Consider the following 22,752-nt stretch of genomic DNA (forward strand, 5'->3'; position numbering starts at 1 on the left):
TTTTCCCTGCTTCATCCTGCTGGTCACCTACCTGTGAGCTGCTCAGCTCAGAATGCATTTAACTTCTTGAAACCCCAGCTGTCACCGGGCTGACTGTAAATGATTTAACCAGATGGTTCCTGAGCCACCCTGGCACTAAAAACCTAAGAGAGTAAGTTTTAAAAATACAAAATTCATTTGAATGCTTTTGCTTTTTCTGTGGACACCTTCCCCACCTCTCTGGAGGCAAGATTATCTGTAAGTTGTTGGCAATGGTTATGCTTAAAATCTTCATGGCAAAAGGTAGTGTGAAATACATTCATTTTTGACACTTGCTTTCTGCCAAGGGGATTTAAATCACTAAACAAAAATGGATTTAGCTTACAACTAGGCAGCTATGTTTTTCAGTATTGTTTTCGTACATATTGTTATATATCAGATATGACTGATTCACCTGAATCAGTCTGTACACTAGGTTACCATAATTATGCACTATACCCATTTCAAAATTAGTTCCAGCTAGTTAGCTTCACTGCAAGACAATTCACACTGCCAATTGAGAATTCAACCTAGTTTGATGATGGATTCGTATAAACAGCAAAATCCATTATTTATACACTGTAGGAAAATAAACTCTGGCTGGCCGGGGATATGAAGCATGTGAAGGGTTTTCATTTTAGATGGTTGGAATTTTAAACTCAAGCAGCTTTTAATCAACATACCATTGAAAACAAATTTCAGCAATCACATTTCTTATTCAGCAGCAGTACAATGTAACTGAAAATAGAATCTCCAAAAGCTTTATGGTCTATTACTCTACATGTGCTTATAATAAATTAGACGTAAATAGCATTTATTGTGTAACAAGAAAAGCAAGAAAAGATGACCAATTTCAATAAACTGGCAGGGCCGAGAAGATGACCATTTCTGCCCTACTGTTCTGAAATAATTTCTATAATTCAAACATTTACATGTATCATTGTTCTCTACTATTATCAAGTTACAGTAGCATCTAGACACTCAAATCCCATCGTATTTAAATAGTTTTTAAAAAGCTAATGCCAGTCATCTGGTTTATGAAGTAGGCACCACTAGACATTAACTATTAATGTAGACATCAGAATTAAAATTCAGTGGAATAGAGTGGAGTTCCTTCTCTTCAATCTGGAAAGAAAAAGAAGACAAGCTGTTTTTATGTATGGCTCTGAAGATTTTTGTATTCTTTATGTTCTAGGTGAAGACAGCCATGAAGCACACACACCCTGCAGAATGACCATGATATGGACTTCAGTTCTTCAGACAGGCATCATAAGAAGAAAGAAGAAACAGTGATGAATTCACCCTGTGTATTAAGGACCTCTACCACCTCCTCCCATTAACCGCCACCTTACATCCTCATCCTGCACCTCTGGAAGCTCATTTGTTAGTGCAATGTCATGGGTTCTCTTTGGTGCCTCAACTCAGGGTGCTGGTTGGAGGCAGCTGAGTGTTTCCTAGCCCAGACTGAGAGGGCAAACCTGCTCCCTCTGGACTCCATATCCCTGTGAGCAGAATGACAAAACATTTGTTGCAAAAGTTTGTGAAGAATTGCTGCAGAGTCACTTGGAGCAGGCTATTGATAAGACTTAGAGGCTGTGAATGGGAACAAAAAATCTCACAGACACAGTACAAGAATTAATCATTTTGAATCATAATAATTTGTCATGGAAAAAAAAATACCACTGAGATCAAAAGCAATTTTACAGGAGTGATCACTCTGACAGAAGCAGCATGTGGAGCTGTGCGTATTATAGCAGGCACAGCCTACGGGAAATGTGCACACAGCTATCAGCAGGGCATGCACCAAAAAGCAAAACATTCAGATGAACTTTTCAGCCAAATGGTAGACAGTATTGCAGCCAATGGCAAGAGGAGTGTTAACCTGACAGAAAAGCAGTATGTGCTACTTCAAGTTGGACAGTGATGCCTAAACCAATGCAATACGACAATCTCAGTTATTCACAGTGACAGAAAAGCCAAAGGAAGAAGACGGAAGTCCATTCGTGGGTAAAAGTATGTCCGTTCCACAGCTTCCTCAGGAGAATGTCTTCACTGGGGAAGCAAAGGAGAAAAACAGCTTAAGAAAAATCTCAGGACATTTTCCATAGCATAGTGACAAACTGCACCTTTTCCAGTTTGTTAGCTATTATATATGTCTCCAGAAGGGAAAGAATCAGTGGTACATATTCATCTTTCACCATTTACCCTAGGATGAAAGTCTGTAGAAAAGTATGTGTACTTTTTATCCACCTTCAGCAAGGTGGCTGCTGCTGTATATTCCCTGCATCTGTTGCCAGTATAGAGGTGACATTTGTATGGTATTCTGTTTAAAGGGAATGGAAGGGTGATTTACCTTGTGTTGAATAAAAATACTGAGAAGATCATGAGGTGGTTAGCTAGGCATGGATAAACCCTTGAGAAGGCATGAAGATAGCCCACATTGCCTGAAAATGAAAAGTGACACGGGAAAATCCAAGACTCATCACAGATGCCAAAATGAAACTAAATCAAGCAAAACCTCAGGAGACAAAGGTTCCTCAAAAGCAAAGCAGACTTCGCTTTACATAGGCTGGAAAAACAAAGCTGCGTACCCGATGCTGCTTTTCTTTCTTTGCTGAGCTAGCCCAAATAGAAGATATTACAGATGAGTGTATGTGTCAAAAGCATTGGATTAGTTGGGATGCAGCTGACATAACTGTAAGTGACAGCGACGTTATTTAGTTTAAGTAGTTTGCAGTTAAGTATAGACTTAGACATAATCCTGCCAATGGAACAGTTCCCACCCTAATACTTGAGTGGGAAATGGTGCCAGATTAATAAAGAGTTTATTGAAAAGAAACCAGAGCCAGAGCCTGATCCACATTTAGAACAACTTGAGTTCCAGGGCAGCATCAGTGATGCATGGGGCTATCACCTGAGGACATTTTTTCCTATGGAAAACTGAAATTCAGACTAGCTGCATTATTAGACACCAGAGACTTGTAGAAATGGAGGGTGAGACAGCAAGTTAAACTCTTCAGTTGAACTCAGTGTTCTCAAATCCATCTCCTCCCAGAATAAGGGTCAGAGCTGATACCAACTTCATGGGGGATTTTGAGCCTCCTGGCAGTTACAGATGTGTGATTTTAAGAGTAATTGCTGCATTTTTTTTTTCTGCAACATGCACTCCATACCCACTGCAGACCATCAGCATATACTGATTGTAATCCCTGTCCCGCTCCGCTCTTTTGACTCGTATCACAGCATCACTCTTTGGCATGTGTGAAAGACACAAGGATTTTGTTTTATGTTATGGAAATAGGGTCAGTCACATCCGTAACGCAAATTTGTGGCGTACACCGCCTCAGGGCTCTTTCAGGTATTGCATTTATGCAGTCCTGTATTCAGAATGCTTCTTTAAATGCAGCAGGTCATGTTATTTCTGAAGCGTTATTTCAGAGTGACTTTTACACGTTATAAACAGTTCATTGGAAGATGAAGAAAATAGTGTGATGTTGTCTAGATGATAAGTATCTTTATTTTATGGAAAAAACAGCTGCAAACACATTGTCGACAAACAAAATATACAAAATCTAAGCAGATACAGGAAAATACCCTAAATACCAACAGCAGTCGGCCTTCATAGCCGCTGCCACAGAGTACCGAAATTCACGCCACGGCAGCCCCGGTAGCCAGCTCAGGAGAAGGCGGATCGGACAGAGGCAGGGCCGGCCCGAAGGGAGGTTTTGCTGTCACTAAAAACCAAAACGTCTCAGCCGCAGCGCCGCCCGCCATGCCCGCAGCCAGGCGGCCGTTGCGCCGCGCCGCCGCTGGGTGTCGCCCACGGTGGGGCCGCGGCGTGGAGGCGGGACGCGTGGCGCTGCACAAAAGGAGCAGCGCCGTTGTGGTGGCCGTCGCCATCTTGGCTCATCGCCTCTGTTGGCATGGGGCGGGGGGAGGCGGGGACGGCTGCTCGCCCGAAGGCGAGGTTTAACCCTCTGGAGTCCGCCGTCGCTGCCATGGGTTGGGACGCATCTTGTCTGTTAACGGCGTAGCAACGCCTTCACGGGCGGGGTGGGCGGCTGACAAAAAGCATTGCTCACGGCTTTGCGTGCGAGGAGGGAGCATGCAGCGACAGTGGCGAGCGGGGCTGCGCGGGTTTTGAAGAGCAGTTGATACCACAAAGGAATGCAGCATACAGTGTGTGCTTTAGGCTTTGCGAGCAACTGATATAATTTGCTGGAAAATTGAATTTGAGGGCACAGAGAAAATCAAATCAGGGACAGAAAAGTGATAAGAATGCTGAGCAAGGGCTTGTCCTAGAAATCATAGATGAAGACTGATTTTGCTGCTGTAGAAATGGCAGAGCGCTCCCAGCTGCCTGGAAACGAAACAAGGACATTGGAGGTACTGGGAGGCACAAATATGCAGCGGTTGTTCTTGGTTTATATCCTGGAAACCAGAAATCAAAGCTGGGAAAATCAGCACACCTTGCTGGTCCTTTCACATAGCTCAAACCTTCCTGTTCGTTATCCCGAAAGCTGGCCCCCAGAGCTGGATGTGGAAAGTGCCTTTGGTGAACACATGGATGGCGTTGCCAGGTGCCCCATCCCCAGGGCAGCCCTGTGAGCAAGCAGCCATGGACCACGAGGCAAGGCACAGCAGGTTCAGGTTCATTACAGTGCCGCGTTTCATGTTTGGCATTCTCTCTTTGTGAAAATGTCAAAAGTTGTTGGGAGAGGCACAGTGTTGGCTGGGGCTGTTGATTAGCAACACATCACAGCTAGATACGTTCTTGTGACACTGCTGTTTGCAACCGCTCACATGTAGGAGTACTGTAAACGCTTTACAAAAGAATAAGAAAAATGAAAGTGGAAATTAGCAGATGAGAAGTTTGTAGAAGTGACTCAGCATGACAACCACATGCAAGGGTGAAAGATACTCAACACTTTAGCCAAGCAAAGAGCTCCAGTCTGCTTGACATAAACTTTGATGTGGATATTTTGATGTTTAAAAGTAGACTCCGTATCAAGTCAATACAGAATCAAGTGTTTTTAACAGGAAAACTGCTAAACCTCTATGAGGCCCCATCATTGTCTCTGAAACGTTCAAAATGACAGAACTGATAAAAAATGAATACTTCAGGAATTTATCATATTCTGGAACATTTTTCAAGTGAAGTATGTTTTTAGAAATGATCAGCTTTGAAAATGCCTTAATAAAACTGATCAGTTTTGGCATGACATAATTCTGTATTCATTCTATGTTCCAGAGAATGCAGTATCATCTTGGTTGATCACTGTTCAGTAAAAACCTCTAGTTTAGCTCAAGCAGCATTTTGGAGGCAGGCTGTCACCTTTCCTGCGTGGGATTTTCCCTTAGGATGCTGCTACCCTTAGACAGCAGGAATGGGAGCTCTCCTTGCATTTATACCCTGCCTTCCACAAACTGAGGAGGAGGGGGACAGAGTGCAGCCCTGGTTTGTGCCCTGGTAGGTCTTTGCCCAGCCACAGCTGTCACCTGCCAAGTGGCGGTGTGATAATATGAAATATGATGCTTTCCTTTTCTGCCTGTTTCCTTGCCTACTCAGTCCGTGAACTTTCCAAAATAGCTGACTACAGCCCTTCATCAGAGCTTACAGAGAGAGAAGTCTTATATCTCCTTAATAAAATGAGACATCTAAAGAGAGCTGGGAATCCTCCTGGGATCGAAGGAAACTCATCACAGCAAACTGCTGTTTAAATTCGGCTTTAAAATTTTGCAGTTCAAGTGACAAATCTACAGACATCAATATCAGCAGTGCTGATACAAGAAGCATTGGCAATCTTTGAGAAGACATCTAACAATAGCAGCAGAGACAGATTGTGAGCCAGTTGTGTTCTGTTTGTTTTGTCCTCCTCATACACAGGCACGCACCCTCAGTAGTGAGCTGTTCAGGCAACAAATCGCTGACAAGTGTGCAATGACAAGCCTGTCTAGACAGGCTTAAATCATCCCTGATGGTTATATCTGTGTACTTCTTATGGTCAGTACAAGTATCAGTTTGATAGAATTTAGCTAGAATACCCACTAGTTGAAAATATCTTTAAAAACAAGCAAACCAACATGTTGAGCTGGAGTTGGTAGTCACTAGCCTGCTAACTTTCTGTGTTGGCAGATAGGTATAACAGGCCATGGAGAAACATCAAATGTGTACTAGAAGGAATTCATGAATACAAAATTTTTCCTTTATGTTTTGGCTAATCTACCACATGTAACAGCTTTACTGATTTCTGTGTTTTAAGCATGAGCAATGTTTTATAGTTATTCTAAATCCTGCTACAGAAAAAGTGTTGGGAGTCCCAAAAGTTGCTGTGTGCGTTTTTTGTCATGGCCCAATGCCAATAAAGACATAAAAGGAGCAAAGGAGTATCTTGCAACTGCTACAAGATGAGACATACTGAAGCCAGTCCCCCCTTGAAGAATCTGTATCCGTTTCTCTAGTTGGCAGGTTAGATATGAGTTCAACAGAGAGCTGTACTTGTTTGGAGTGTTAATTCTATTCTTTGTTTGTGAATTTATCCATAGAATAAATAAAACATGAACAGCAGCAGTGTAACTGTTCACCCAAGATCTGCCCATCCTGAATAAAAGCAAACTGTGACAGGTAGGAGGGCTATTCTGTACTTCTGCTAACCCAGCCAGTACGATGGTACAGGTGACAGAAATCTTTATGCAAGATAATATCTGTCTGTTTTATATGGGTGACCATCAGATGATAACACATTCAGGCTGCTGAACTGAATTTGAACAGGCAAGTGACATTCCTTTGCCTGTCAGCCAGCAGTTGTAGTCATTGTCCTGGGCACAGTTGTTTTAAATAAAATCACAGATGTCGAAGTCTTCCTCTCCTTTGCTCCTAGTTGCAGAACATAGCTTGTGGCAGCTGAGTTTCTGGTGCTTTCAAGCTGATTTTGAGGGCCATATAAAAATAAGTTGTTTGTTTAACCCAAAGTAAGCAGAGAAGGAAGTCTTTCACACAAATGGTAAAGATCCTCAATTCAGGCCCTTTAATGTAGCAGAAAGGAGTCATAAAAGTCTCACTTTTGCAGTAAAAGGATTCCTTTGATGAAGAGAATGTGGATTAAGCTTTGCAGATATCTTCTAAACTCCAGTACAAGGTATGTGTGCTGAGGAGCATGTGTTCTAGATGGAGGTGCTGTGGAGTCCAGGCAGCTTCATGACCCCTCAGAGGAAGGACTGTGGGGAGGCGTGTGCAATTTAGTTTAGCCTCTGCATGAGTAAGGTGACATAGCAGACTTACTAGAGGCTTCAAAATAACAGACTGTGTACAAAAGGGAATTTTGTTAAGCCACCTTACACTTAATTTTTTAATGCCCTCCCAGTAATTTCATATATATTATTTAAAGATAGCAAAGATCTCAACAGCACTCGTGTCCCTGAAGCAACTGCAGTTCATTCATGCAGAAACCCTCTCAGGATCAAGTAGACTTCAAACAAGCTTGTTTTTCCATTTTATTTGGTTTGTATTCAGTGCAACTATTCTGGGCTTTTTATAATCATTTTTATTCTGTTCTTAACTGCTAGCTCCGTGTTTCAAGTAAACTGAGCGTTGTTTGTGTGTTGTTTTGGAGATTTTTTTTCCCAGAATTTAGAATGTGCATATCTTTTCTTAATACCACAGGTAAAATCCAGCCTTTCATTTCTGTTGGAATGCAACTGGCCAACTTCCGTTACCCTCTGAGCCACCTTAGAGGGTAAAGGGGCTATGAACTTTGCAGAGGTTCACAAGTGGCATGTGACATCCCACCAGTCTGCTGCAAGGTAGGATTCAACTGGGCTGGACCAGGTTGGAAGCTGAATCCTCAGATAACCCAGAAATGCTGGAGTGAGGGGTTAGGTTCCTCACTCCCTGCCTCCCATTTCTCAGGGTTCAAGTTAATCAGTATCTCTGTAGAAGTACAGCAGTATCCTGGTTATGTGGCATAACCCTAATGTGAAAACAATTTTCAGGCCACGGGAGACTTAGGGGACTGTGGCTGTATCTGTGACAGTGGAGTTCTGACCCTGTTCATTCATATTAGTTTTTTGAAAGCTTTTGCTTTCATTAGCAAACCTGTTCAAATTCTAAATTGTCTATCAGACTGAACTAGCCCAGTTCAGCTTCTAGAAAGAGGTAGCTGCTGAAGCATGTATTTTCCACTTACGCAAGGCTCCAGCTTCAGATGTCGTGATGCTTTTTTGTCATCTGCTTCTTCAGCACTTGAATATTCCATGGAAACAACTTGATGTGTGTGAATTGCCATTAAAGCATATTACTTCTGAGCACAAACGTCTTTCCTGAATTGGTCGGCCCTGGTCCATATAAGTGGTATAGAGGCAGTCTTGGTCATAGGAAGGGATCCTTTAAAAAGGAACAATGAGAAATGAGCATATAAACAGGAGTGGGTATGACTGTTTACATGGGAGGATAGCGATAGGACAAGGGGGAATGGTTTTAAACTGAGACAGGGGAGGTTTAGGTTAGATATTATGAGAAAGTTTTTCACGCAGAGGGTGGTGATGCACTGGAACAGGTTGCCCAGGGAGGTTGTGGATGCCCCATCCCTGGAGGCGTTCAAGGCCAGGCTGGATGTGGCTCTGGGCAGCCTGGTCTAGTGGTTGGCAGCCCTGCACACAGCAGGGTGTTGAAACTCGATGATCATTATGGTCCTTTTCAACCCAGGCCATTCTATGATTCTATGATTCTATGAAATGTAACCTTTCAAGTGTCATAGGGAATGCTGTGTAAAAAATCATTTGCATTCCTGCCCCACAGTAATGCCCTTATTTCTAGTGTCTGCAAGACAGCAGAATAAGTGGCACAAAGCATCAAATTCTTCTTTACCATTTTACAAAATATGCTGCTTTGTGCCAGTGGAGGAAAGGACAAGAGGAAAAAATACTTCCATCAGGCTGCATGCAAGCACTTCCTGATATATTTAGAAACAAGCAAATGGCAGAAAAATGCAGAATGTAGTTAAGGTCCTTTATTAACACTTTGTCTGAGTGCAGAATAAGGAAAAATGCAAGATTCTGCAATGAATACATGAATATTTAACAAATCTGAATGAAGATAAATTGAGGAAATCTTTCTATAAAGACAAACAAATACATCTTTATTCTTTATAACATAGGCAATAGCTTCACATTTCACATGGCCAGCTATGCTTTATGTAATGGGGTGAATATGTATTGCTAACTGTGTGGATACTGCTGAATTGAGAAAGTACGTTTTTAAATTTCCATAATGGAGGAAGGCAGCATGTCTGAGGTTACTAGCATTTTAGATTATTATTACTGAAGATATTTTTTACATCATTAGTTTTTAATATAGATGCTGCATGCTTCTGTTTTACACTTCACTGTGGTTGGGAGACTGAAGATACAGCACTTGGTTGCATAGAATGTGGTTCTGCTAGCACTAAGCAGATATTTCACTAATTTTTACATCTATCTGGTAGAAGCAGTTTTTGACATTTTTATTTAAACATCCATCTGTTCCAGTCTTTCTCCATGTAAAACAAAAGCAACAAAATCAGCATACTATATTTTTTAATGTATCCATGTGGGCTAATAAATTTTATTTCTACACTGACATTTGTCAGGAGAAAGTGAACATTGTCTAACAGTTTATAACAAGGATCTGAGTGCATTTCTTCACCTCTCCTTTGCATTCCCACACAGATACAGCATGGGTTTGTTTGTTTTATTTTTTTTTCCGGAAGACAGGAGTGTGTAGTGCAGAGGTAGTATTACATAAAACTGCTGTATAAAGTTTGTCCACTAGGTGGTCCTTAAAGACATATTTCAGGATATTGGTTCAGGTTTTCATCCTATGTATGAAGTCCTTCTTAAAGCAGGTCATTCAGTTAACAGTGAGTACCAAGGCAACTCACAGAAACAAATCCGTGTCTACATGAAGAAAACCTCATTTGTGGCTCACATATTCTGGTTGTATTCTGGGGACACTAAACACTTGGAAATAATGAGTTTCATTCGCATTGGGGTGATGCAGGGAAAAGGAAAAAAAATACCATAGTCAAAAATAGACAAAATGACAATATACAGCACTGACATGAAAATAACTTAAATATTTGCATTTCTAGCACAATGCTTTTATTTTGAGACCGCTGGAGATGGAATCTGGGAATCTACTGTGTGGCAAAATCTTCCTGTAGTATATGGAACTCCATCGAAGTCAGGCTGGTATGAAACTGCTCTGAGGTATGTGCAACAAGAGACTTCTCTAGACAGCTACATCACACAGAGCCACTTGTCTTGTTGCTTGTACTAGCTATTCCCAGCCTGGAAAGGAGCATCATCACTGTAGATGGCATGTGCAGATGAAGGAAAGTCCTTACCGTGAATGTTGTGGAATGAAATATGTTCCGATAACATCCACTACAAAAAAAATGAGATGTATCAAGAACAATTTAAAAAATTCCCACCATTCTGAACTTGAGGTGTGACAAAATTCAAAGAAAAAATATAGCAATTTACACCTATTGAACAGGCAGTGATCATGAGAACGAGGTAAAAACGTTGATGTCCATCTCTCATACATGCCAAATGCTCTTGTAATTAAATCTAATTATACAGTAGATGCATTTTCCAGGAGTTCAGTAAATAAATGTTAGAAATTAAACTTTTCAAGCACATTTTTAAAGTTATATTCATATATTCTATGATAAAAAGGGAAACTATGAGTCCGTGAAATGGATCTGCAGTCATTATGTTCCTTTTTTATTATATTGCTGTAATTTTTTAGTGTGGTAATGGTAAATTTCTAAATACATTGTACTAAGTTCCATATTCATTTTTGACTTAGTTCTGATTTCAAGTGTGTAAAGTATGATTCCATTAGTCATTATCGATTCATATAAAATGTAGCATGGTCTCTTTGTTAATGAAAGGAAAAATAAGAATGAAGTTATAGAATGTAATGAGGTTTAGAAATGAGGTTGCTTTGTTTTATAGCAGTTCTGCTGAAAATTATGCCAAGATTGGCAATTCTAAGCTGTGTGTTGCTTGCAGTACAAACCATGCCTAATGAAAAAATGATGTAACCAAAACTGTAGAAAGGCAGGTGTATGGGAACCAGTGATTGAGCACCTGGTGAAGGGGCCTGGGCAGCCCTGGGAACACAGGTGCAAGCAGTTCATCTGTGCGATCCTGGGTCCAACCCCCCAACCTCATTTAAGGGCTGGCAGCCCTAGAGAGCACTTGCTTTGAGAGTTTCCAGGGAGGCCTGGTCCTCAAAAAATGTAAGGTATTTTTTCTTTACTTTGTAGTTGTAACTGCTGCCTTTCTTGGGTGATCCAAAACTGGTTAAAGGCACCTATACTGACTATCTTTTATTCTTGCAGCCAGCTGGTGACTCAGTATTCCTATCCTTTTTTGAGCAGGGCTTCTTGCTGTAAGCCAGTAAATTTGCATAGGTATTAGAAGAAGGATGTTACCCCTGTAATAGGGAAATGGGTTCGTTATACGGAGAGTAAGAGCAGCGGGGCAGGGAATATGTCTTTCTTACTACAACTTCTGTTATCGACTGAGCTAAGAAGTTGAGTCTAGTTACAGTATTTTCCCAAAACATTTCACAAACTTAAAGAGGGAAATAACCTTTTGCTCCTGTGATCTTTTGATAGACTATACTAGTTAAGTGATGGGCTGCTGATATTCAGTATAAGTGTTTTTGGAGACAAAGCAAGCAATGTGATCCTGTGGGTAAAATTTAGGTTGGAAGAATTATTTAAATTAGTATTGAGTCAAGACTAAAACTTGCCCAGGACTTATAGGGGGTACCCATTTACACAACTTGTACCTTATGATAGTTGACTTCTTGAAGGGAAACTGATAAGCACTGAGCAAAAGAGCTAGAAAGGTAAATCCAATGGAATCACTTTGAATTTTTGGTATTCTGGTACGACACATTCAAAGTAGAAGTATCACAGTGAAGTGAAAAAGACACGAGCCGCGGGAAATAAATAAAAACACTTCTCTCTGTTCTTCCCTGCAACAGAGGCAATACTTCTTATTTGTACAAATCTTGATGTAGTAAAAACCAGGTACAGCCTTTAATGCAACAGTCTTTTTGCATTAAGCTCGGAGCAGAGAATTATCCTCCAACTCCAGCTTCTAATTTCCTCTTCCTGTCCCATATAAAAAACAGCTGGGAGTGGTTGTCTGATGAGACCAGCTGCCTTAGTCTACTAGACTATTTATCCCTTCCTGCCTCTTATTTGAGTTTTTCTGTGTATAGGGGGCAAGGAGTGAGGTGAATAATTTTGGTCTGGTTTCTCATGGCTGTTTCAATCCTAAGTCTCTTAGAAACCAAGGAAGTAATGTGTTCATTCCATCAGAAAAAAAAAAAAACTGCAAAGAAGATGCAACAAAGAAGGAGGAACAACTTGAGAAAGCATAGAGTGAAGCCTCTGAGCCAAAGCTAGGAGAGGAATCTTTATAACTTAATTTGTCTTAGTGTAAGGGAAAGCTATTTTAGGTAAATAGGTTGCAGAAACTGTAATTCAGTTATGGTATGGAGATGACCCTCAGAAAACTAAAGAAAAATATCTGAGAGTCCATGTATAGGATCAGTTAAAGAAATAAGACAAACTGAGATAAGATAGTATTAATAAGAGTATGAGCCAGTATTTGAGCATATGCTGTGAAGTGCTTAAGAATAATATATAGAATGAATAAAAATGGAGTAAGTGACTGTGAGATGCGTATAGGAAACAATCATTTGAAATGCTAATGACGGCATCTTTATTGAATGTGAGGAGGAAGGCTGGATTGGAACTTAGGTGGAAGTGGCGTCAAAAAACTACATAGTGGTGTTGATAGCACAGAATGAGCTTAGAGACAAAAGGAGAAGTTAATTGTGTTTCTGTATGGAGTTACTGGGTTTTTTTCTGAGTTGGTTTTTCTCCATTTTGTTTTGTGGGGATTGTTTGTTTGGATGGTGTGTTACTGGATTTCTTGGTTGTTTTTTTTTTTTAGGACAAAGACTTTTCCCTGTTTTCTTTAGAAAAGAGTTTAAGGGGAAAAGAACTGCAGGGATCTGTGGAGAGATCTTAGGAGAAGGAATGAGAGGAGGTCATGAGGTAGCTTGGGGAAAATGAATGAGTCACTTGTCTTCTACAGAAACTAAATGGGAGAGACCTGGGGAACAGTCACTGAGACCAAAGCAGTGAACAGATAAGAGGAAGATCAAGTCATGCTCTATCAAGCCTCTTCTGAGAGACTGATACAGTTTTATGCAGTGAAAAGGGCAGTGGAGACCAGCAAGGATCTGAGTTGCAGTCACTAAGGTTTGCAGTCAGTAAAGTTATTTCCACTGGGGGAGGTGTTCTGCTGGGACAAGACCAAGAGAGGAGAATAGGTTTTAGGTGGGGAAAGCGATTCTGGCCACAAGCTCTTGCCAGAGACATTCCTGAACACTAGAGCGGGGTGGAGGAAGCAGATGTTTGAGGGACTTGGCAAAGTGGACAAAAATGTTGAGGCACAGAAGAGCTGAGAGGGGGAAGGAGTGAGAAGCATACAGTGAGAATCCTCTGCAGTTTGAGGGGTCCTGAGAGCCGGTCCAAAACTGTCTGCCCTTTGCTGATCCTGGGCCGCTCCTGCTCTTGAGAAATGTCCATTAGGAAAAGAAGAAGCAACGTATGTCCAAATACAACAAGGCAACTTAGCATTTGTCTGGAGAAACAATCAGAAGGGTAATCTTGTAACTGTCAATGCAACCAATTTCATTAATAGCAAAGAGAGCCACATTAGGGTGTTTGGGGAGAGAAGGAATCCAGAGAATGCTGTTTGATTCCTGTGCTTCTCAGTAGCCTCCCACTGCGGGGGATTGCAAACTGAGCAGAGGGAAAAAGAGAAGGGAGACCTGGCATTGTGGAGAGGTAGAATTGAGCAGGGACTTAAAACCAAAAGCAAGAGCATCCAATGGTCAGAGAATAGTAAGTTATTTTTTTTCACCTTGTGAAGTGTCCTGCTGGTAAACAGTAGCCTAGTTATGGGGAAAGCTAAATAACCACGATTGCAGCTGATTAGCTTGCCTCTACAAAATAAGAGAAAAATGGCCTCTACTGACATACTGTTCTTTTTTCCTGTTTCACAATGTGAGGGTATTCCTCAGCAACATGTTTCCCATCAAACATGGATTCCCATTTTATGAACTCTCCCTCACTTTAGTAAAAGAATCATGTTTTGGCAAGATTTTCTAGTGCAAAAGTTAGATCTGGCAAGCACATCTGTAAACATTCAGCTTTGCTTGACACAAGGGAGTTCCATCTGTGAATGTTACATCTAGGAGTCAGATGCTGAGATGAGGCAGGATATTCTCAGCACCTATTTATAGAGGAATCTATAAAGTACTGTAAACCCCGCTACGTGTGACCAAAGCCACATGACCCAAATACTGAACATGCAAATATTTTCACATGCAAACAGCTTAAAAACTAGTATAATTGAACATAAAGGCACCATCACAAAACATGTTGAGTCCCTTGTCATTTTGCATTTCAACCAATACAGACAGGCTACCTTATCCCTTATGTTGCTGGACTTTAATCAAACGTACTACCACACATGAAAGGATAATGCTCTTCTAGGGAGAGTAGCCTTTTGTATGTTCACTTTGTTTTCTTTAAGACATGCAGACCAAAGTAATGGAAGACATCTTAGACTGTTTTTTGTGTGAGGATCCAGTGTGTTGTACAAAATTTCTTATTCCATGGTTCTATGTTATGCTTCTTATTTTTCAGTCCCAAATATCCTTTATTACATGGATGTTTTTGTTTAAAGATTATTTTTGGATGAAAGGATGGTTTTGCTGAGCTATGCTGCTCTTAGCATTTCTTTTTACAGAAGCAGTTCTAATAGCTGTGTAGGGATTGTAAATCCCCTTCTCTCTTTGCCCTATGCTGCCCCAAAAGTGGTACAATTTCTGTGGGGTCGTAGTGGAGCTGTGATAAAGCCTTGGTTTTGCTGCTTGAGAATGCTTCCAAAGGATACAACCGAAAGTCAAAGTCAGATTGAATACTGTTCTACTGACCTGTTCTGGTGGCTGTGATTTGTGAAGAAAATTGATAGGGCAAGTGCAATGTTTCATTACAATCCTAATTCTAAAATGATGATGTTTAAGCTGTGTTGAGATGTGGTGTTGTAAATTCCTTTTCCCTCCTTGCCACCTCTCTTTCCAGTGTTCATTCTCCTCCCTCTGCCCCCACCCTCCTCCTCCTTTAGGAGCCAGTTTGAAGTCAAGGCTAGGAACTCACCAATGCCTGGCTGCTGGTGTTGCTGGTGTCTCTGCTGTCCAAGTGCTGGATGAGTCCCCTGTGGTCCATGATGGTTCATGTATTCACGCTGAGATCAGTCATGTAATGCCGCTGCAAAGCATTATAGGATAGAACATGGGCCATGGCCTCGCTTGCCCTTGGAACTGCAGTCACAGAGAAATTGCTGTAATGCTGCTACCTTCAGCTTGGTGAGCTTAAGCAAAGGCTTGTCCAGGCAGTTTGCATGCTAGGCAAGTTTGAATGACAGCATGGGTTCAGACTTGAAATATAAGCGAGACTGGGGTGCCTCTGGGTCCTCCCTGCGTATATGTTTTTTGCATAGTATGACTTTTTCAATGAGGAACTCCCCCCAAAACAGATATACGGCCTGACACTTAGAAGAGTGGCAGACAAGCCTTTGGAGTCGGCTAAAACGTTTGTGGGAGTCTGGAAGCACTTTAGAGGCTGATAGATAAGAAGTTAGAAACATCTGAAGCTTTGAGGAGGAAAACAAGATTTATGGTGACTATGAAGAGCAGGAAATCGAAACTGTTAAGAAACCAGCTTCAGGTCATCATAAAGTTCTGATCCCTAGTTTCACATTAAGGAACAGAATGCTACTAGAAAATCCTGCCTGCGGTAATAAATAAAATTAATAATTAGCTACTATATACTGCTTTTCATCTATAGATCTCTGTGATAAGAAGAACATAGTGAAAGTCTAATTTATTGCAACTAAAGAGTTGACTGTTAAACATTTCTTTTTGTGAGACTGTAAATTCTACCTGTTGACATAAGCTCAATCTGAGCTGCTTTCTGGGCTGGATTGCTTCATCATTTGGAATTAACTCCTTACAGACATTTACAAGAGTTACTGTTTCTTGCAAGTGTATTATGAAAAGGAGAAATCCCAAAAGAGAGAGGGAAATAAATTGGCAAAATACTTTGGCACTAATTGTAAGCATGGCCACATTTATTGTTATACAAATCAATTAGGACTGTGTTTTGTGAGTCTTAAGTGAGGAAATCTGCCACTTGTTTATTTTTTACTGCAAAATTTGGTCCTAGAACATGCCATATTTTAATCACATCATTTGTCTACTACTATAGGAAACATTTTTTTGTACACACTGAAAATGTAAGACCATGTTGCAAGGTTTACCTACTGTATATCTTCTAATATAAGTAACAAATTCTGAAGGGCCCGTTGAAGTAAAATGTTGGTGAAAATTCTTGTATTACTTACAGACTTTGGAATTTGCTCTCTATTTAACCACAGATTTTTTGGCTTTAATTCTGGAAAATGATAAATAATTTAGAGTTCCTTTGTTTTCATTGTCCCAGTAAGAGACCTTTCATATGAGCTTGGGTTCACTTTCAGATTTGATTTACATTGAATGAAGTTCTTTACGGTTGTCCAAAAATAGTTGCTGGAATTGTGAGTTAAATTTGCAACATACATGTATGTGTTATATATATTTATATATGGTGCATGTGCCAAAAAAAAAAACTTTAAAAAGTACAAGAGAAAAAGAGTAGTTGCTTAATTACTTAATGCAGTTTGTTGTTATACTGCAAGTGTGGTGAAGACATGCAACATTAGGACACTGTCTTAATTTTATTCTGAGAGGAATCTTAAGGCTGTCCTTTAGTATCGTTTCCATGGACAACTAATTTAGAGCTGCATCCCTTAATGTGGCTGGAAGCTCCTCTTGGAAGCAAGCTGTAATTGATGTGCTGAATAGATCTGATGGCTCAGTGTGATCCCAGGAAGTAGGCTGGTGACTCTGAGCTGCTGAAGCTTCTACTCAGAAAACTGGAGAAAAGGCAGATGGAAGCATGAGTTCAAATGCTTGATTTTCGTAAGTCATTGGTATTCCTGCCAGATTTCTTTTAAAGTCTGGTGGAAGTCATATGAAGATGTATATCATCTTTTTGAATTAAATATGACATGAATGCTGGCTGGTGACAATGCTTACACTTACTGTGGCCTTGATCCAAAGCCAAGCAGATGTTTTTGAGGAGTTCAGACACAAATAAACTCTGAGTCACATTAGTGAAGTAAAGGTGCGTTAATGTGCTTCATCTGGGGAGGATTTCTTAAATAATTAGACCAAAGAATTTTCCTGGACCCTTGGTGAGGTAATCCTGGCAACCAAAAGGACTGGGCTAACAAGGACATGTCTAAATGTGCTTTTCCTTGCTGAGGAAGAACTAGCTAGAAGGAGTGAGAGTGGCAGGGAACTCACAGAGAAACAGGATGTCTGTTGTTGGAACAAAAGGAGAGGGACTGCAATGAGTAATACTGCTTTGGTGATCTTTTTTGTGAGTGGAAAGAGGGAATTTCTAAAAATAGTAAAATATGGTCGTCCAGTACTGGCTTTTGTTACCATCACCCACTTGAGTTCTGCTTTCAAGATTTATTATATCACTCTTAAATCTCTTGGAGTCATTACAATCCTGCCTTTCATCTAGTCTGTATATAAATAATTGATCATCATAAGGATTGAAAACTGTGGAAATGAAGACAGCTTAACACAGATATTCTTTATGACATCAATTACAAGGGGAATCATTTGATGAGAACAGAGAATATTTCAAATGGTACAATAATGCTAGCTTCTAAAATTACTTTGTATTTGAAATGAAATGTGTACACTGATTGGTTCTGTTGCCAGTTTATGGAGAAAGTATATTATGGTTCAATGAAAAAGATGGTTAATTATCTGCACACAGGGCTTGCTTCACCCCTCCCTGCTTCTCTTCTACACTTGTACAACTCTGTTGAAGTAGCTGTGTACAAGTGGGGTAATGCGGTGGTGAATCAGGCCTGTGTTTTGTAAGTAATTTATTGCAAGCATTTGCAGTACTGAGAGGGGAAACGTTCAGGCGTGTTCATTGTTGAGATTTAAACTCCCAGAGCTGTGTTCAGCTGGCAGCAGTCGCATGTCACAGGGTTAGACACTGAGCGCAGCAGCATGACAGTAGCTGAGCACGTTTATTGTATTAAAACCTGGTAACATGCTAAAATACTGTAAACAGTATCATTAAGCGTGTTGAAAGGAAGTTGAAGTTCAAGTGATATTTTTCTTGGATGCTTTATGTAGTGTTGACTGTTAGACTTATACATTTGGTTAACTGGAGAGGACACTTCCTCTCCCATTTGTTAGTTGTCACGTTGATAATTTGTCATTTCTGCATTCATCCATTTGCAGGTGACGTGTGGGTTGGATCAGTATTCAAACTACTGAGGGAAGCAAAAGCAAGGTGTAGAAGTATTCATGGCGTGCTAGGAAGTGCTCCCGGTTGTCTGGAGTGCTCATCATTAGCTGCCAGGAGCACGCTGAACGTGTGCAGGGCAACAATGCAATCTTATATAACATGTCAGTGGAAGGAGTATGTCAGAAACTGCTTTAATCTGTGTGAACAAGTGGTAGTGACTCTTGTAATGGGGACTGAAAAAAAAACAATCTCAAGTGTAATGTGTTAAGAGCTTGGTTTTGTGAGCCATTTCTAGAACTAGACAACATCAAACAAAAATACTTGGCACAATTGTCTTATGGTGGACAGTCCCACGAAATGATAGGAATTGGGCTGTGAAAGCAGAGTTAAAGACCGTTCCAATTGGCATGGGTGAGAAAGGCAGCATTAACTCGGTGTGTTTTGCGTGGTATTTTCAGAACTATTTCTCATTTTAAATAAGTCATGTATCTGTTCCATTGCTATCTCATGTAAATAATTTTTGCCACAGGGTTGGTGTGGTTATATGTTGTAACTGTTTGTGGAACTGGGTTGAGAGAAATTGAAAACTAAATTTATAACAAACAAAAATTCATGGTGATAGCTTAAACATTAGCATTTATCTTGCTGAGGATCCAGTTCAAAAAATACCCCAGTGTGTGCTTTGAAATCAGGTAATTTTCAAACAGAAATATTTCAGTGCCATTTTCCCAGAGATAACAGGTGGATAATTCATTTTAAATTGTGGTGGCTTCTCTTTCAGTCCTTTGACTTCCAACCAAAATTATCACAGTATATCCTAATAGGTTTTCTCGTTGTTATTTATTCCTTTTGGGTAGTTGTCAGAAGCCCATCTTGCTTATGCCATCTGGGTAGTAGTAAAGGTAGAAGAAGAGCAGTTGGTTTGCAGTTAGAACTGTGCAGGAATATGCAGACAGCTCTTTGATTCCTTTGGGTGTATTAGTCTGTGGAAGAAGTTTAGGGGGGATACTATATTTTGTTGTGAAACATTTTAGCGTGATGTACCCTTTTATGGTATTAGTTAGACAAAGTACTTGTCTTACCTCTCTTTCCCTAGAGGTACCAGATCTTCGAAAAAAAAGACCTCTGGCAAAACTTCATCAAACCTCTACTTCCAGGGCAGGGTTTTGAGAGACCTTAAAAGACACTGCCTCTCCCAGTTTAAAGTGATGCTTACAAGGCAAGAGAAGAATATATTGTTCACAGAGAGGCAGGAATAATGACCCACAGCTAAATGGGGGTAGGTTCAGCATGGAAGACTCCGGAGTTTATTATTCATTTAATTATTTCAGTTATTCTGAGTTGTTTTCTAGAGCTCTTCTTTCTCTACTTTTTTCTTATATTTTGGTGGTGATCATATCTACATCACGACAGCCTGAAGAATGTATGTGTTGCGTGTTGATCCTGGTAGATAATGGAAGCTTATATAGCAAAGAGAAGTTCAGAGACAGACTGGGCAGCAGAAAGGATTGCTTATACTGACTGGAAAACAACATCCATTTTGAATATCAATTGCACATTTTTCCAGATCAGGTTTGCACAAACCAGTCTGAATACATTTCCAGCTTTTGGTACCAAACAATCACATGTAGGAGTTGAATTGTAATTTTACGTAAGAGAGACAAATGCCTGTAACTAATGGTAGGATTTCATTTCTGAGGGTTTGTGATTGCTTTGAGGAGTTAATGGGAGCCACAGTGTGTAATACAATATCTTGTTGATTTAGACAGTAGTTTATTTTCTGTATTCTTTCATTTGAGAGATGCTCAGGTATGAACAGATGTGCAGATGATAGTCTGGTGTGTAGTGTGCCCAGAGGGAGAAGTGTAGATCAGGGATGATTTTTAAAACATTTTTTTAAGGGGGATGTAGTACCTTTAGGGGTTATCTTTCTGAAACTTCTAGATGACATTTCTAAACAGCTACTGAGAAAACAAGTTCTTCCAGTTAAATAATATCAAAAGGAAGCTGTGCCTAAGAAGTAACTGTAAGATCTATTCCCACTGCTGACAGACGTAATTTTTATTTGCTATTTTGGAGAATGCTTGTAGCTGTTTTTCCAATCATAACAGTGTCCTCTGGGAAAACAAGTATGATGTGTTTGAATTTTTTTCCTTGCAGTTACTGACTCCTTCAACTAAAGGTGAAATGTTGTAGGTAAGGAAGCAATTGTATTTTTTCATTGATTATGAATAGTGGTGGACATTCTAAAGGAATATATCATAAATGTTAAGGAAATAATGGTTTGTCTGTGCAAATTCAAGGCCAAGTTACATCTGACAACACTAAGTACTGAACTTTTTCAGCTATTAGCTTAAGCAGCTAAATCTAGTTATAATAATGCAACCTTTTATGTGCCTTAGCAGCTTCTAACCCTGGATTTATATGTGCTTTGTAAGACCTAGCACTATCTGCTCCGTTGCAGTGATGTACATGAGCCCAAATCACAGACTGGGACATCAGTATGTACAGATAGGACAAAAAAAAAACAGAAGTTAGTCACAGCCAGGACTGCAAGCTGATGCAGTGTGGTTGGGGGTTGTATAACTCTACTGCCTGGGTAGAGTTAGCCAAAGGGCTGTCATTTATTGAAAATTTGCCCAATGTTGCAATAATCATCAGACACTCCCAAGGTGTTTAAGATTCACATCATCAACTTTAGCTGCCTGCAGTTTGACTGAGAACGTGTTCAGAAATGATGGATAAATTGGGGGCACCCCAGTAGTGCCTTGATATCTTCATTTATGCTAAAGGGAGGGTGGACAGCCAGCGCAAATGGGACTGCTCTAACATTTAGGTGATTAAATTAAGTGAACCTCACTCTGCCTTGCTGAAATGAGACCTAATTCTTACTGTGACTTCATGGTCACCTTTTTTTCTGAAGGCTGTTTCAGAAACAAGGAGAGATTGCATTTCCTCCCTTTTCAGTGCCTTTAATGATTATTTGGCTGGCTTACTGCTCAGCTTTCAGCCTCCTGCAGCCTGTGAAATTTCAGACACAGTAGTATCTTCTAGTAGGGAACTGGACTACTCAGTATTGTCCTCACCAGCAATTTTCTACCTTCTCCTTTGGTCTGTGGGAGAATGGCATGAAGTCAGCTGCTCTCTTATATACTAGAATTCAAGTTATCAGCTATAGCATGCTTTATTTCTTGTTTATTGTTTAAAGTTTTGCCGTGTAGTTGATCTGTAACATAAAATGTGAAATACGTGTATATGTGGGTATATACATATGTCAACGGTTTACGGGCGTTCGGCCTGGTTCCGTGACAAAGGGGACGGGGGATCCACGGGTCCACGCCCCGGGAAAAAAGGGAAAGGGGTTAAAGGGTAAGGAGATGGCCCTGAGAGCAAAGAACAGCAGCAACAATCTGAGGAGAAACAAACTAATTTACTAAATAAAATATTGGGATGCAAAACAATACACTATAATAGAATATAATTACAATTTAAGCTGATAAATCCAATACAGAGAGAGAGAATGTCCCAAAATCAAGGTAGGCCTTACTCTACTACTGACGATAAGATGGCTGGAGAGCGAAGTGCTGCCAAGACGAGAGACGGCGGGAAAAGGGACGAGGTCTCGTGATCTGCAAGATTTTGTACTGCAAGCTTTTATCTTTTCCCTCTGGCTGGAGAATGGTAAAAGAGGAGCAAAGTAACGTGGGGACTGTAGTAGTCCTTCTCTTCTGAGAACCAGGTATATCCACTGCATGATGTTATGATGTGGAATACCAATAACCGAAAATCATAAAACCATGACAACATACAAGTGTTTAGCAGGTTCTTTTGTTGTTTGAACTGTGTGATGTTTTATGCGTCTGTCAGAATGGCAACAGAAATAGATTGGTGGAATCTACTACTATACATGGCCTCTGTCTCATCTTAGCCATCTGTAAAAGTGTGGGGCAGAGGCTTGGATATAGCCCACTTCAGAGGGGTGCTTTAAACTAAAACTTAATGTTTGTAAAGCATTTGGGAAAGCCTGTGCAAGTATAAATTTCAGCTTTATTGTGATGTTCATTAAGAGCTTCTGAAGTTGAACAGTGTAATTCTATCAACAACTTGTGCATTTAGAAAGATAAGGACTTAGTGATAGGTTGTATGAAGTTAATTCAACAAAATATTTAAAAATATTACTAAACTCCTAGACCTATTGCGCTAATAAAAGCAT

The 22,752-nt window shown here is 40.3% G+C and overlaps 1 long non-coding RNA gene across 11 annotated transcripts in view; it reads left to right on the forward strand.

Annotated features, from left to right (window-relative positions):
• LOC110399345 overlaps positions 1–22,752 on the forward strand; it is a 125,612-nt gene that overhangs the window by 48,170 nt on the left and 54,690 nt on the right. For 6 of the 11 annotated variants that reach the window (XR_002439121.1, XR_002439126.1, XR_002439130.1 and 3 more), the window contains 3 exons: positions 1,214–7,157; positions 7,682–7,821; positions 10,146–10,263. This is a non-coding gene — a long non-coding RNA (uncharacterized LOC110399345). The remainder of the gene's footprint in view (positions 1–1,213; positions 7,158–7,681; positions 7,822–10,145; positions 10,264–22,752) is intronic. The other 5 variants (XR_002439125.1, XR_002439128.1, XR_002439131.1 and 2 more) reach the window with 5 other exon arrangements.

This window comes from Numida meleagris, chromosome 5 (genome assembly GCF_002078875.1).
Source record: "Numida meleagris isolate 19003 breed g44 Domestic line chromosome 5, NumMel1.0, whole genome shotgun sequence".
In the NCBI taxonomy this organism is placed as follows: Eukaryota; Metazoa; Chordata; class Aves; order Galliformes; family Numididae; genus Numida; species Numida meleagris.